The 15,716-nt window shown below is 46.5% G+C and overlaps 2 pseudogenes; one reads left to right on the forward strand and one right to left on the reverse strand.

Annotated features, from left to right (window-relative positions):
* Positions 1–1,293: 1,293 nt before the first annotated feature.
* LOC121444205 lies at positions 1,294–4,207 on the reverse strand (annotated as a pseudogene).
* A 7,413-nt stretch (positions 4,208–11,620) lies between these two features.
* LOC121444206 lies at positions 11,621–15,138 on the forward strand (annotated as a pseudogene).
* The last annotated feature ends 578 nt before the right edge of the window (positions 15,139–15,716 follow it).

Raw genomic sequence — 15,716 nt, forward strand, 5'->3', positions numbered from 1 at the left:
CGAGGCAGCTTCCGGGAAGCACACCCCACCCACCTCCAAAGAAGTGGAAAAGCCTGCTCACCTTTAAAAGGCTGAGAAAAACAGAAGCCTTCTTAAAGAATTTCACTGGCCAGTTGCAGACTCAGGCAGACTCAGGCAAGCTGGAGGCAGGAGGCACAGCAGGTTGCTGACCCCTCATTAGGTTTTCAGGTTTCACTCCAATCTGACACCTACCAGTCCCTCAGGGTGTGGCACATGGTGGTAAGTGCAGGAGCTAGTTGTCACTGATGAGAATGGTGGCCTTGAAGGAGCAAGCAGGCAGAGGCAGGAGGTGAGTAGCTGGAAGGCAGAATTGGTGGAGAGGGGGGACTCTGCTGCCCTGGGGTCACTCACTCCCCAGCTCAGATTTTCCCAAGCTTTGGGTCTGAGGACTCAAGCAATGGAACCTGCTGGGATGACTTGTGGGGATTCCTGCTAAAGGTTCTTGCAGGAGCCTGCCCTCTAGAGGAGCCCTCTACAGGGCTGCTTGCAGGACACATTCTCAACCTGGCAACCCAACTTAGGGCAGGCTGACTAGGAATACTCTCCTTGGGGGAGGGAAGGCTCACCCTATGGAGAAGACCATGTTCTCTGCAGAGAAAAGGGGCAAAGGACAGTCACTACCCAGAGCACCTCTTCTGATGTTTCCGCAGGCATGGGGAGAGGGCAAGGCGCTATTGTTCCACAAGACAGCCTAGGGCACCTTTGCACTTCAGTCCTCCACACTGAGCTAGACCCTGTGGGAAGCCTACCCTTCCTGCCTGGGATTTTACCTGGAGAGATAGATGTACTCTGGAGTAGACAGCTCTTCCTCTGCGGGAGGTGCCTGTGGCCAGACAGTGTCCTGGGCATCTGGCATGGGTCCCCAGAGGGGCTGTCTGAATCTCATCCAGACCGATCCCCAACTCGTGGCTCAGAAGCCACTGAGCTGGGGCTTGACCTCTTCGGGGCTTCAAAGAGAAAGGCACAGGAAGGAGACTCTTAGTGACTTCAAAACACACAAGACTTAGTGCACTGCCCTGCAGTACCCAAGTACCTGACTGGTCCTCCAAGGAATCTTTGCCTCCTTTGGCCTTGCCCCACCTCTCCCTGCTTCACTCAGCATCTCTGCTGTCCCCCTGTTGCTCAACAAGCCTGAGGTCACACTGCAGGGGACACCTGGTCTTTCTGAAGTGACAGATTGTTATGCTCACAGTGTGCCACGAGTGGACACAGGCATCATTTATCACAAAGGACAGGAGGAAAAGTACAAATCAGATGAAGTGAGAAAGGTGCTCACCTGGGTCTGTGGGTGCCTCTAGGATCCCCTGACTGTGGAGCCTGGTTCTCATGGGAGGCATGGTTACTCTCTGCAGGAGGCAGGCAGCAACATAGGTGTCGGAAGCCATTGACAATGGTTTTCTTGACCCTCTTCCAGCGTTGATGCCTCTGGTTTTGGGAGGAAGCTGGCCCGGCATCCTGGCGCTGACCATGGCTGATGGCCTCTTCCTGTCTGGTGGTCACTTCTTCCTGCAGTGTGTCTCCAAGGGAGGAGCCTTTGGGGGTTACATGCAGAGCCATCCCCAGTGAGCTCCAGCCTTTCTTTGCATCATTTGCTGCCTCATTGTTGTCTGCCCCATGAGGGTGGTACAGAGAGCAAAATGGCTGGGCACTCGCCGTCAGGCTGCCACACAACCTGATCATCGATGGAGAGAAACTCTTGCTGCTGTCCAGGCTGCTGCTCATGAGGGAATCAGCCACAGGACAGCGCAGGTGGGATAGGTGGGCAAGGTGGATCCTCCTTGGCTGGCAGCACAGGGTGGCAGGCACGCTATGCCTTCTGCCACCCTGCCTGGAATTCCCATCTTCTTTCTCCTGGGGCTCAGATGGCACGATGAAGGTTGGGGAAGTAGGCTCAGCAGCTCTCCTGAGAGTCCCAGAAAAGGTGTGAAGATCGGCCAGGTTGAGGACAAGGCCTGGCTCCTTGGGTTTTGTGGGTTTCACCCGGTGATGGCAGCTGTCTCCCCCGGGTGCCTGGTGTTGCAGTCTCAGGTGTGTGGCCGTCGCCTGATTAAATTTTTGGTCTTCTGGACACTCAAGTATTTCTTCACCTGCCATGGTGCCGACAATGCTAGGGCTCAGGGTGCCTGGGAGACTCTGGATGGATGCCCGTGCCTGGCTGTCCCTGATCATGGGGCGCGTCAGGATTTGACTGATGGTGGGCCTCCTGTTGGGGCTGATCATGAAGATTTCCACGATTACATTGAAAATATCAAGTGGGACATGATGAGGAACGCTGAAGTTTGCAGCCAAAATTTGCTGCTTTAACCCCATAGGAGAGCTCGCTTGGAACGGAAGGTGCCTGGCCACCATGTAGTAGAGGAGCACGCCTAAGTTCCAAACATCGCTGGCATAGCCATCGTATGGCTCCACTCCAAAGAGTTCCGGGGCACAGTAGGCCAGAGTGCCGCAGAAAGTCTTTAGTTTTGTCCCAGGGACAACTCTGACTGCCAGGCCAAAATCACAGAGCTTGGCATTTCCAGAGGCGTCGATCAAGATGTTATTTGCCTTAATGTCCCTGTGGACGATACAGTTGTCGTGGCAGTACTTCACTGCCTGTACTACCTGTCCAAACAGCCTTCGAGCCTCGCACTCCTGTAAGCCTCCCGGTTTGCGAATCTGACGCAACAGGTCCCCTTTGGAGGCGTAATCCATTATGAGATACGTCATGTCCCGTGTCTGCACCTCCTGAAGGAACCTGATTATATGCGGATGAACGAGGGATCTCATTATATCAACCTCATTGTTGTTCCGGGCGCAGTCGCCATTCACATTTGCCAGAATCTTCACAGCCACGTAGCTGACAGTGGGCATGTGAAAGGCCAGTTTGACTGTGGCAAAGGTTCCTCGTCCCAGAGTTGTCAGCATTTGATAGATACTGCTAAATGTCTCCTTGTCACAGTAGAGGGTCTCTCTGACCTCCTCCATGGCCAGGTTCTCGCTGAAACACAACGGGAACTTTAAACAAACAGTTTAAATCACACCAATGAGAATGTTTATCACTATCAATTCCTACATTCCAAAGAGAAAAAGAGTCACCGATATTTCAGGCAACCTAACCAGCTACGTAGTGCTCAGGAAGGGAAGGAAGTACCTTCCAAAGCAGTGGACAGCAGAACATAACACAGGTCAGGTTGGCCGGATTCACCCAGAAATGGAGAGAATAAAACAAAGGGTCGCAGAAGCTACGAGCCACTGATTGGACAGGAGAATCATCCTCTTACTTGAGCTGAACACTCATTGAGAGACAAGATACTAATAAAATCATATGCATGAGAAGTTGATGAGACAACAGAAACCCCGAAAACCCAGAGTGTCTTGGTGGGGAGATGGCTCAGGAGGTCAGAAGGTTTATTATTTCGGCAGAGGACCTGTGTTTGGTTCTCAGGACCCAGGTCAGGTGGATCACTGCCTCCAGTTCTAGGAGATCCTATACCTCTGACCTCTGAGGGCATCCAAACACATGCGTGGATGATCACAAGGGCAAACACAGACACACACACGCCCACGCACACACACACATATGTATACACACAAACACACACTTGAGGTCGCCTAAATGTATACTCACGTGTACTATATATAATAGTGATATAAGTCTTTTTGATTAATTTTATTTTTATGACCTGGAAAGACATAAGACGGCAATAGATCCCCTAGGTGCGGCACTTCAGGAAGTTATGTTGTCATGGGATTGCAGACCTGGTCTTCTGCAAGAAGAGTCCATGCTCCTAACTGCTGGGCTGTCTCTCCAGGCTAACCCATCTCCCAAAGAAATCTGTTTTTGAAAACCCTGAGAGTCCTTCTCATGGACTGGAAAATGTGGATGGAATTGAGAAACTTCTTGATATAAATTCAAGTAAGAAGATATGATAAAGAACAAGATTGAAATATTTATGAGGAAAGAATCTGCATAGGAAAGCCCAGGAGCAGGCAAACCTACTGATGAATCCTTCCAATCTCTTGAAAACAAATGTCAGTGTTCCTCAATACTCCACAAAATAGAAAGGTCAAACTCATTCATGTCCAAACCAGGAAAACACAATGAAGAATAATAGAGGCTATTTCCATGATGAACATAGATGTAAAGTCCTTAATAATACCACTTAATACTTTTCACCAAATTCACGTAAGTCAGGCCATACTTCATGGTTACAATATGCTCCCAAGGATCCTTGCAAGGATATCTCTACGCATTTAGCCTGACAACACAACATTGAAACAGAATTAAGGGCAAGAGTGCCACAGTCATACATAAGGACGGCCATAGAGAAGGATGAATCTGTGGGGCTCTCAAGAACATGGTTGTCACTGGAGAAGATCGCTCTACATGGGAAAAGCCAGTCCTTCAAATGTGTCACTTTTCTTCTCTCATATGTGGAACATGGGAGCAGGAGGAGGTCCTCAACATAAGAGGAGGCTCCTAGGAATGTGGAGGAGGTCGTGTGAGAAGAAAGCATAGCTGCGTGGGTTAATCACATGATCAAGTGCTCAGAATGCATTAGAGATGTTCCTGCGATTGCCAGGACTAAATTGTTCCTATGATATGGTACGCCATAACAAGGAAAGGCTTGAAATGAGAAAAGAGAAACAGACCAAAGAACACATAACAAAAGTAAATGAAGAAGCAAAACTAAAGAGAGAGGTTCTGGAGAGATGAGTTAGTGTTTAACAGCACCTCCTGCTCTTTCAGAGAACCCTGGTTCCAGGCCCAACACACATGGTGCTCACAATCAATTGTTATTTGAGTTCTAGCTAATCTGTCTTCTTCTTGTGACCTCCACAGGTGCGAGGCTCTTGGTACACACAAAGAAAGAAAACAATATACTCATACACATAAAATAAAAATAATAAAAGTTATACCCCAAGATGCACAACTTAAATATAAAAACTACCGGGCTGTGGTGGCACATGCCATTAATCCCAACACTCAGAAGGCAAAGCAGGTAATCTTTTAGTTTGAGGCCAGCCATATCTACAGACTGAGTTCCAGGAAGGCCATAGCTACACAGAGACTTTCTGTCTTGAATTCTCCTCCTATACACTTACAAAATAAACAGAGTAAAAAAAAAAACATGAAAAAGTAAGCTAATAAATCAAGCCAGAAAATGAATAAATACACAGACAACAACAACAACAACAACAATCAAAGGCAACAAAGCTGGAGGGAAACTTACTATGTTGGAGTCCAGCAGATCTTGAAAGTCCAAATAGTCTCTTTCACCAGCACAGAGCTCCAACCACTTTCCACCTCACGAGCCCGCTTGCACTGTAAGGAGAGGAGGCAACCTCAGCCAGAGCTGTGATGGCACTGGCACCTGTCATTGTGAGGTCAGAACAGAAAAGGACAAATGGTGGCTTTTCACGGCTCACGGGTTGTTTTTCCCCTTCTGTCACCATGTACAGGACGGCTGAGTGAAAAAATGAGAACACGAAGGGACTTGGGAGGGGTGGGCAGGAGGCAGTGCGATCAGGAGAATATGGCTTTTCCCATCTCAACTCCCGAAGACGCAGCTTCTGCCTTGCTCCATTCTCCCCACTACTCCTCTTCCCTCTTCTGTTTCTGTCTTCCTCTTCCTCTCTGCTCCTCTCCTCTTTCCCCTTCTCTCCATACCCACTAAATAAATATCCAACCTCACTCTGCAAGGCGTACCTATCCATCTGTCTCAACAAGCTGAAATAAAGAAAGAAAAGAAAAACAAAGAAACTCAGGGAGTGGAGTGAGCAACTAGTTGACAAGAATTAGCCAAGGAAGAACAAACCAGCCAGCAATATAGGAAGAGAGGGATGCACAGGAAGTTGTAGGGAGGCACTTAGCTATTCGGGGTCTTTTTAGTTTGGGATGAGTGAAGAGATGCTTTTCTTGCTGGGTCTCTGTCCAAATAGGAAAGTAGATTCGTTGCTTCTTGGACTCTCTGAGCTAGCAGGTTATCACCCCAACATCTGAGTCCAAAGTTTTTTTGTGTTTTTTTTTTTTTTTTTGGATTTTTTCGAGACAGGGTTTCTCCGTAGCTTTTGATTCCTGTCCTGGAACTAGCTCTTGTAGACCAGGCTGGCCTCGAACTCACAGAGATTCGCCTGCCTCTGCCTCCTGAGTGCTGGGATTAAAGGCGTGCGCCAACACTGCCCGGCTCTGACTCCCAAGTCTTTATTGGTAAATAGAAGAAAAGGGGCTTAGTTAAAACTTACATTTGGTGACTGTGGCCAAGCTGGTACCAGCGGGACCAGAAATCCCGCTAGGCCTCAGCCTATATGGTGAGGTGTTGACTGTCAGGCCCTGGGGAGAAGATAGTAATTAAAATACAGGTAGATTCGGGTTAGGCCATTAAATTGACAGAAAAACAAGAAAAGTCTTATAAAGGTGAGCACTTGGCTTTTTTTATTGGTTTGTCAGGATGGGTTTCTCTATTTAACAATCACGGCTGTCCTGGAAGTCACTCTGTAGACCAGACTGGCCTCAAAGTCACAGAGGTTCAGCTGCCTCTGCCTACCGATTGCTGGGATTAAAGGCATGCACCACTGTGGCCCGGCACATGGCAATTATTAAAGCTAGGAAAGTTGAGGCAGGAGGACCAGCAGTTCAGGTCATCGTTGGCTACACAGTGGTCTTGAGGCCAGCCTGTACTACAGGACACCCTCTCTCACCAAACCAAAAAGCAAAAGCAAACAGAAGGGCAAGGACTGCTTTTGTCTTGTACATATTGAGGGTCCCAGTGCTTCAAAAGTAACCTTGGCTGTGAGACACAGGACATGGACTGATAGAGATATGAATAATTTGCAGTTTTGTGGATTTTAAGGTCAATTTTGTTATATGTATATGTATTTCTAATCTTGATTAAGGTATTGTGATTGTGTAGTTCATTTAAAAATGTAATGTATATAGGTTGTTAATGGATAATCATCTATAATAGTCAAATTTGTAGTCATGTTCATTAGATTTTCTAGATATATATAGATACATTTCAATTAGATAGACATTCTTCATATCTTTCAAAGACTGCAGAATATGGCATTTGATGTTTTAATAATTTATGACAATGAGACACGTCTGCTTCTGGCAGCACCAATCTACTTCAAGAGGAAGATGGGCATCGAAGAGGCTCCTTATGGAGTTTGATAGCCATTTTGGCAAGAAACTGCTCTTGCCTGGACTGTTGCATAAACTGGACTGGACACAAAGAACCCGCAGAAAGAGGACTGCTGAACTTGCCTAAAGGTGAGATGATCTTTTGGGGTTCCTGATTCATGAAAGAGTCTGTGAGACATTCTGCAGGACAGAACAGATAGTGACTGAACTGCCTTTGAAATTTCCTGCTTCATGGAAATGGCTCTGGATACCATGGGCCTGTAGGCTGAAGATGGATGCCCCAACGGTACAGAGGAACTTTGGGTGACTGTCCAGGCAGCGAGATGTCTCTGTGATTTCTAGAGTTTTGTAAGTTGCTTACTTCTCATTTACTTAGGTAATATTATATCCTTCTGGAGTCTTTGATGGAGTTGAAGAATAGATAGATAGTTATAGTTTTCCTTAGTTATGATAAAGGACAAAATAGATATTGTACCTGTAATTCTTGCTTGATAACTGTTTTGTTATATGTAATCTTACTATGTTAAAGTGAAAGCCTTTCTTTTTTGTTTAAGCAGAAAAAGGGAAAATGATGGGGGAGAGTCTTCTGTTTTGTGTTAATTTCATTGGTTAAATGAAATTTAACCTTGGCCCTTTCAAAGGACAGAAAATTAGGTAGGCAGAGTAAACAGAACAGAATGCTGGGAGGAAGAAGCTGAGTCAAGTAGTCGCCATGATTCTCCCACTCCAGACAGATGCAGGTTAAGATCTTTCCTTGTAAGCCACCTTGTGGTGTTACACAGATTATTAGAAATGGGTTAGATCAGTATGTAAGAGCTAGCCAATAAGAGGCTGGAACTAATGGGCCAGGCAGTGTTTAAAAGAATACAGTTTCTGTGTAATTATTTCAGGCAAAGCTAGCCGGGTGGCAGGAAGCGGCCCGCTGCTCCTCATCACAATGGACACAAGTGTGTCATGAGTGTGACATCAACGCCTGAGGTGGGAGGGTGGCACTCAGCCTTTTTGTGTTCTTGAAGCTATGCTGTCTTCACCTTGCCTAAGTAATCAACAGATTTACCCTTTAAATGGACCTCACAGGACCCACCCAGAACCAGCTATGGGGCAGAAGCCAAAGAAACTGGATGGAAGTTTATGAGAGTTCAAGCAGGACTTTCCTTCTCTGTCAATACAAAGTTCACTCCCCTAAGGCATCGTATATGCACACATTACACACTTAGTTACTGGCTAGCAGCTCTCTGTGAGGTCCAGGCCAGCCTGGTCTACAAACCAAGTTCCATAACAGCCAGAGCCACACTGAGAGGCTCCCTGTCTGGAAAAATAAAGAAAGGATGAGATGAAAGAGTTTTCCTCTAGCCCAGGCTTGTGATAATCAAATAAAGGCAGTCCTTGTCCACAAAATGTCCCCCTGTTTTTCCAAAAGGACAGGTATTTGGGGTGGGTCTCTAGAGTGCTGGGCAGAACATCCCAGCACTAGGTAGTTTTGTTCAAGAATGTGTTCCTTGAGGTCTCTGGCCAACAGAACTGATCCTTTGCTTCCAAATGATTATTGCCCCCACCCCGTGCCTGATAACACACGAGCAATCGCCCTGCCCCCTGATAGAAAATGAAAACGTCCCACAAAAGGCCAGTTTCAGGCACACAGAAGGACAGAAGATAGTGGAGGGACCTGGTGTGCTATGTCCCACCAAGGAAACTTCCTCTCTTCCTCAAAGAACAGGTTCTTTTTAGACTTTCACGTTTTCTGTTCTTGAATCCTTTTCAGCTGCCTGTTCCATCATTAGCATCCCAAAATGGGATCTAACTCTTACTTCTGGCCCTCTCCAGCCCTGACTTTGAACTGCCAGGAAGATCCTAAGATAACCACTTTGAAGGAGGCTTTCTGCTAGAGCACAGGCAGAAATCCATCTCTGCCCTTCCTTAGGACACCATCCAGTGTGCCTGTCAGTCCTCTGGACAGGAGTCCACATGACTGGGCCTGGACTAGAAAAGTACCTGACTGAGTTAGTAAGTGAGAACCCCAAGGGACTTGGAAAGGGTGGGAAGGAGGCAGTGAAATCAGGGGAATGTGGTCAAAGCTTTCCATGTGCGTGAAGGTCAATGTCACTGTCAGAATACTCATGTTGGAGAGTCAATGTAAACAAATGTTTTAAAATGGTGAACGAAGGAATGAACCCAGAGAAAATATTAAAACTAAAGATTAAAATAGAGTAAACATCTAATTGATGCAGATAATAAAAATTGCCCCAAATTATACCCCAGACCGAGGAAGAAAGAAAGGAAGAAAGGGTTATTTTCAATCCTGGAAACACAAACCTCTAAACCCCAAATCTGTGACCTTAGAAGGAAACTCACTGTGTTCAGATTCAACAGCTAATGAATATCCACCAAGTGGACCAGCTCACTTCTATCTAAATCACTATTTCAACTGAAGATCAGCCTCTCAACTGTAAGGAGAGGAGGCAGCCTCAGCCAGAGCAGTTAAGAAACAGGGTTCTGTCATTGTGAGGTCAGAGCAAGAAATGGACCAATGATGGCTTGGCTTAGATCACTGGTTTTCTTCACATTCTGTCCCTAAGTACAGGAAGGCTACCCTGGTCAGTTGGCAGGTAGGGGCCTGGGGAGGCTGGTTACACCCAGTTAGCCTTCACTGTATCTCCCTTTTTTGTTGATCGTGTCTGTTCTTTTCATTCTTTTGTTCTTTTGGGGACCTGACACCCAGCTCCCAATTAAATTATACACAGTAGCTTCTTCTTACTTACAATGCCTAGCCTTAGCTTGGCTTGTTCCTTTCCAGTTTTTCTTATCTTTGAATTATTCTGTCCACCTTTGACTCTGGCTCTGGGCTTTTTAGGCTTTTTTTTTAATAAAAAAAAAACAAAACTCTGTGTATCTTACTTTGATTATTACTCAGTGGCTGGGTAACTGGATAGCTTCCCCTAGCATCCTCCTCTCCTTGTTCTCTTGCTCTTTCTCTGTTCCTTCCTCTACGATTTCTCCTTCCATTTATACTCTCTGTGTGACTGACAAACCTATCCTTTCTCCTGCCTTACGTTTGGCCATTAAAATCTTCATTAGCCTACCAGGTGTTTTAGACAGGCAAAGCATCACAGCTTCACAGAGTTCAACAAGTGCAACCTAAACAGAAGTCACACACCTTAAAATAATATTCTTCAACACCCCATGACCTACCTTTTCCTTCTGGGTTTATTTACTAGGTTTTCCCCAACTTTGAAACATGTCCACATGCTAGGGATCAGAGTTCAAACACAGGATCCTTCCTTGGGTATTACACATCCAATCCCTAATAGAAACCCTTTCCACTTTAATAATCACAGTAGGTAGAATCATGTGAATTATAACAGGCACTGGAGGTTGTCCTTCACCGGGTATGGACACTGTATACTTGCTTTCTCTTCCTGTGAAGAAACATCATGACCTAAAACAACTGGAGGAAGGAAGCTTTACTTCCCTTTCACTTTCCTATCAGAAGCTACCATGAGTGGAAGTCAGGGCCGGAAGTCAAGACCAGAACCTCGAGGCATGAACCAAAGCAGGTACCATGGAGTAAAGCCACTTACTGACTTGCTGTCCTTGACTCTCTAAGCCAGCTTATTTTATATATACACCCATGATCTCCGGCCTAGGGACATCAGTCACTGATTGAAATTCCCCATAGACTTACCTATTAGATAGTTAAGTTCCTTCTTCCTCAGATTACTCCAGCGTGTGTCAAGTTGACAAAATCCAACTGGCACACACTGACACCCATCTATTAGTGGATGGGGAGCATGGTCCACTTCTCACAGACCCTAACATACTGACATGACTTTTGGTTCATGGAACCCATCACATATATCCTCAAAGCAATCAATTCCTTTTTTAGTAGACTCACATTGATCAGAATAACATGGTAGCCTCTGACTGACTCTGGGATGCTGTGGCAATGCTCTGTTTCCCAGGACACTCCAGGGCAAGTGACTAACTTCTTCGGGGCTGAGAGGAATAGACTTTGTCACATTTTCTCCATAAATTCTTCATCCAATTTCCCACCAGACAGAAAACTAGGACCTCAGCAGGCAGTGGGTTGATATGTTCAAAGTGATCAGAGGAAAAAAATCCATCAGTGGTCCCGGAATCCGCACCTCCTGAAGGGGGTTGGCACATGTGGTTTCTTCAATGACACCTGATCTTCTGGGCCAATATTTTAGGGAAAGTAGAGGGGGAAATCCTCCCAAAATAAACCAAATAACCACCAAAATACTTGAGAATGCAAATGAAAAATTTAGAGCAGACCTCAGAGCTAGGGCAACTCCCAAGTACCTTTTTGAGTGTTCTTAGACTCCTTTAGCTCTCATGGCCCCTTTGATGATTTTAATTCTGTTTTGTGTCTCTGTCTTTGTGGATTCTAAACCCTGGTACAGTTAGTGTTGTTCCAATTCCAGGCCTTTATGATCTCATGCCTCAGAAATAACAGCTATGGACACCTGCATTGAGCCTTCTCCTACTGGTAGGGCTCTCATTGTTGTCACCGTCTGACCTCCAGTCCCTCACAGCCACACCCCACCTTCTCCAAATGTCTCCACTGCCTGTTTGTCCTGCCAGTCGAACCCAAGACGAAACCACAAGATCAGCTATCCACTCCAAGCTCTACATTTTTCAATCATTTATCGTTTTTAGTGAGATATAATTTTCTCCCTTCCCCTCCCAGCCTCCCCTTCCCCTCCACCCTCTCCTATGACCCCCATGCTCACAATTTACTCAGGAGTTGTCTTTTCCTACTTGACATGTCCATTAGATCCATGTATGTCACTCTTAAGGTCCTCTTTGTTGTCCAGGTTCTCTGGTTTGTGCATGATTGGCTGGGTTTTCTTTGCTTTATGTCCACTCATGAGGGAGTGCATGGTATTTGTCTTTCTGGGTCTGGGTTACCTCCTTCAAAATGATGCTTTCTACATCCATCCATTTGTCTGCAAATTTCAAGATGTCATTATTTTTTTCTGCGCTGTATTACTCCATTGTGTAAATGTACCACATTTTCCTTATCCATTTTTCAGTCGAGGGGCATTTAGGTTGTTTCCAGGTGCTGACTATGACAAACAATACTGTTATGAACATAGTTGAGCACATGCCCTTGTGGTATGATTGCTCATCTTTTGGATATATATATATCCAAAATATAAATATTTGTGTATATATATATGTATATATATATATATATATATATACAAATGTGGTATTGCTGGGTCTTGAGGAACGTTGTTTTCTAATTTTTGGAAAAATCACCATACTGATGCTCAAAGTGGCTGTATCAGCTTGCACTCCCACCAGCAATGCAGGAGTGTAGCATTTACCCCACCATATATCCTCTCCAGAATATGCTGTCATCGGTGTTTTGATCTTGGCCATTCTGACAGGTATAAGATGTTATATCAGAGTTATTTTCATTTGCATTTCTCTGAAGGCTAAGGATGGTGAACATTTCCTTAAGTGTCTTTCAGCCATTTTAGATTCATCCTTTGAGAGTTCTCTGTTTAGTTCCATACCACATTTTTTACTGGAATATTTGTTCCTTTGATGACCAATTTCTTGAGTTCTCTGTATATTTTGTGGAACAGCCCTTTGTCTGATGGGGGGTGGTTGGGTTGGTGAAGATCGTTTCCAAATCTGTAGCTTGCCATTTTGTCTTGTTGAGCATGCATGTTCTCTGCTTTACAGAAGCTTGTCAGTTTCAGGACGTCCCATTTATTACTGTTGCTCTCAGTGTTTGTGCTACTGGGGTAATATTTAGGAAGTGGTCTCCTGTGTCAGTCTGTGCAAGTGTATTTCCCACTTTTTCTTCCATGAGGTTCAGTGTGGTTAGTGTCATGTTGTGGTCTTTGATCCTTCTGGATTTGAGCTTTGTGCATGGCAATAGATATGGATCTATTTTCATTCCTCTACATATTGATATTCAGTTATGCCAGCACCACTTGTTGAATATGCTTTCTTTTTTCCATTTTATGTTTTACTTCTTTGTCAAAAATCAGGTGTTTGCAGGTGTGTGGATTGATATCCATTCTTTGATTCAGTTCCATTGGTCCTCCTGTGTGTTCTTATGGCAATACCAGGCGGTTTCAGTATTGTAGCTCTGTAGTAGAGTTTGAGTCAGGGATTGTGTGGCCTTCAGAAATTCCTTTATTGTACACGATTCTTTTGGTTATCGTGGACTTTTTGCTTTTCCATATGAGGTTGAGTATTGTTCTTTTGAGGTCTGTGAAGAATTTTGCTGGGATTTTGATAGACATGGCTTTGAATCTGTAGATTGGTTTTGGTAAGATTGCCATTTTTACTACGTTAATTTTGCCTACCCGAGAGCATGGGACATCTTTCCATCTTCTAGTGTCTTCTTCAAATTCTTTCTTCAAAGATTTAAAGTTCTTGACTCACTGGCCGCTGGTCAACTTGGCGGCGGAGGCCAAAGGGGAAACTTTGTGGACCGCCTATCGATGAGCACCTGCACAGGAGCTGCTGTCCTTGGAACCGGAAGAGATCCGGAAGCGCCTGGACCTTACTGAGTGCCAGTTCCTTAACTGCCGCCATGATACTAATAGGGGTCTTCCGGGGGACTTGATCAACCAGGAAGTAGGCGATCGCGATCGTCTGAGCGACTATGAATTCAAGGACAGTTGGTGGACAAATACAAAGGGACAACTTTCGTGACCCTGCTGGAAGGGGAGCAGGGTGAAGCTGCCATCGCGGCCTTCCACCAGAGCCGGCTTCGAGAGCAGGAGCTGTCAGTTCAGCTGCAGCCTACACATGCTCTGTTGTGTGTGCCCAAGCTGCCTCCAGCGTGACCCAGGCACAGTGTGAGAAGCTGGTGTGACCCTTTGGCAGCCTGGAGCGCTGCTTCGTATTTTACAGAGAGCCCACAGGCCGCTCTCTGGGCTATGGCTTTGCAGAGTACATGAAGAAAGACTCGGCTGCCAGGGCAAGGCTGATTTACCGGGCAAACCACTGGAGCCCCCAAACACTGTATGTGCATCGCACAGATGCTGGGCAGCTGTCCCCTGCCTCGTTGCACTCCCGGTGCCTCTGTGTGGACCACCTGCCACCTGGCTTCAATGATGTGGATGCCCTGCACCAGGCACTGTCCGCGGTCGATGTGCCCACCTTCTTTCACCTGCCATGTGACCAGGGTGGGCAGCTGAGGGGCTTTTCAGTACTGGAGTATGAGACAGCAGAGATGGCAGAGGCTGCAGAACAGAGGGCAGGTGGCCTGGCCATGGGTGGCAGTCACCTACGTGTGTCCTTCTGTGCTCCAGGTCCTCCTGGCCACAGTAAGCTGACAGCACTCATTGCTGCCCAGGCCACGGCTCCCAATCGAGGCAAGGGACTCCCGCCTGAGCCAAACATTCTGCTGCTGTTGGACATTCTGGGCCCATCTGCCTCCCTCCAGCTGCTGCTCAGTCCTCTGCTGCATGAAGTGCCAGTGGCCAGCAGGGCCTTTTGGTTGTGCCCCCTCATTCTACGGCTCAGCGGACCTTCCCTGTCCACTGCACTGCTCCAGTTAGCCTTGCATACCCAGAGCCAGGAGAAACCTGAGATCCTGGGAGACTCCCCTCTGGGTACCCTCCAGGCAGGTGCCCAACCTGCCAATTCCCTCCTTAGCGAGGTGTCTTCAGGTGGTGATGCTGGCTCTGGAACTGCAACCTGCTGAGGGAAGCCACAATCCCTTACTACCACCACTGCTCTGCCCTTCTGGGGTGACCGGGAGCTCATGAGTCTGCATCCCCCAACATCCCAGCTCACTCCACACCCAGCCGCTGTGGGGCTCTGAGGCCCCAGTCTTTGTTAGAAGCCTCCTGAAGGACAATGTGCCCCTGCCAACCACCCCTGGGGTGTCACTGTTGGTTAAGACCCCAAAGGACTACCGCATCTCCCCGAACCCCTACCTGAATCTACATAGCCTGCTTTCATCCAGCAAGCTGGAAGGCAAGGAGACCTGTGGCTGGTGAGCATTGTTTAATTTCCGTGTGTTTGTGGGCTCTGGAATTAGCATTGCTGTTGAAGTCTAATTTTAAGCCATGGAGATCTGATAAGATGCATGGGGTGTTTAAAATTTTTTGTATCTGTTGAGGTTTGCTTTGTTACCTAGTATGTGCTCAATTTTTGAGAAGGTTCCATGAGGTGCTGAGAAGAAGGTATTTTCTTTTCTGTTTGGATGGAATTTTCTATCGATGTCTGTTATAAGTCCATTTGAGTTATCACATCTGCTAGAGCCACTTGCAGCTCTAGATCTGCTCTGGAAGGTGACCTTTGACTCTTGTCAGCGCTTTGACCTTGCTTATCTCTCAGGGGTGACGTGAACAGCCTTCTGGGATGGATGGCTGGGACCAAGCCTTATTTGGTCTCAAGGTAGAGTGGCCTCACAGCAAAACCTGCCTTCAGTCAGGACCAGAAAGGGTTAATCTTAACAAGCCCTGGCTGGAATCTTCTAGGGTGGTTGCACCACTGTAGAGAATTAGACCCTCAGGAAATACTGGTCTTTATTGTGATAGTCAATGGGAGGCTCCCCCAAGGGACTGAAATGGCT

This window comes from Microtus oregoni, unplaced genomic scaffold (genome assembly GCF_018167655.1).
Source record: "Microtus oregoni isolate MIOR12 unplaced genomic scaffold, Mior012 000118F_ref0000498, whole genome shotgun sequence".
NCBI lineage: Eukaryota > Metazoa > Chordata > Mammalia > Rodentia > Cricetidae > Microtus > Microtus oregoni.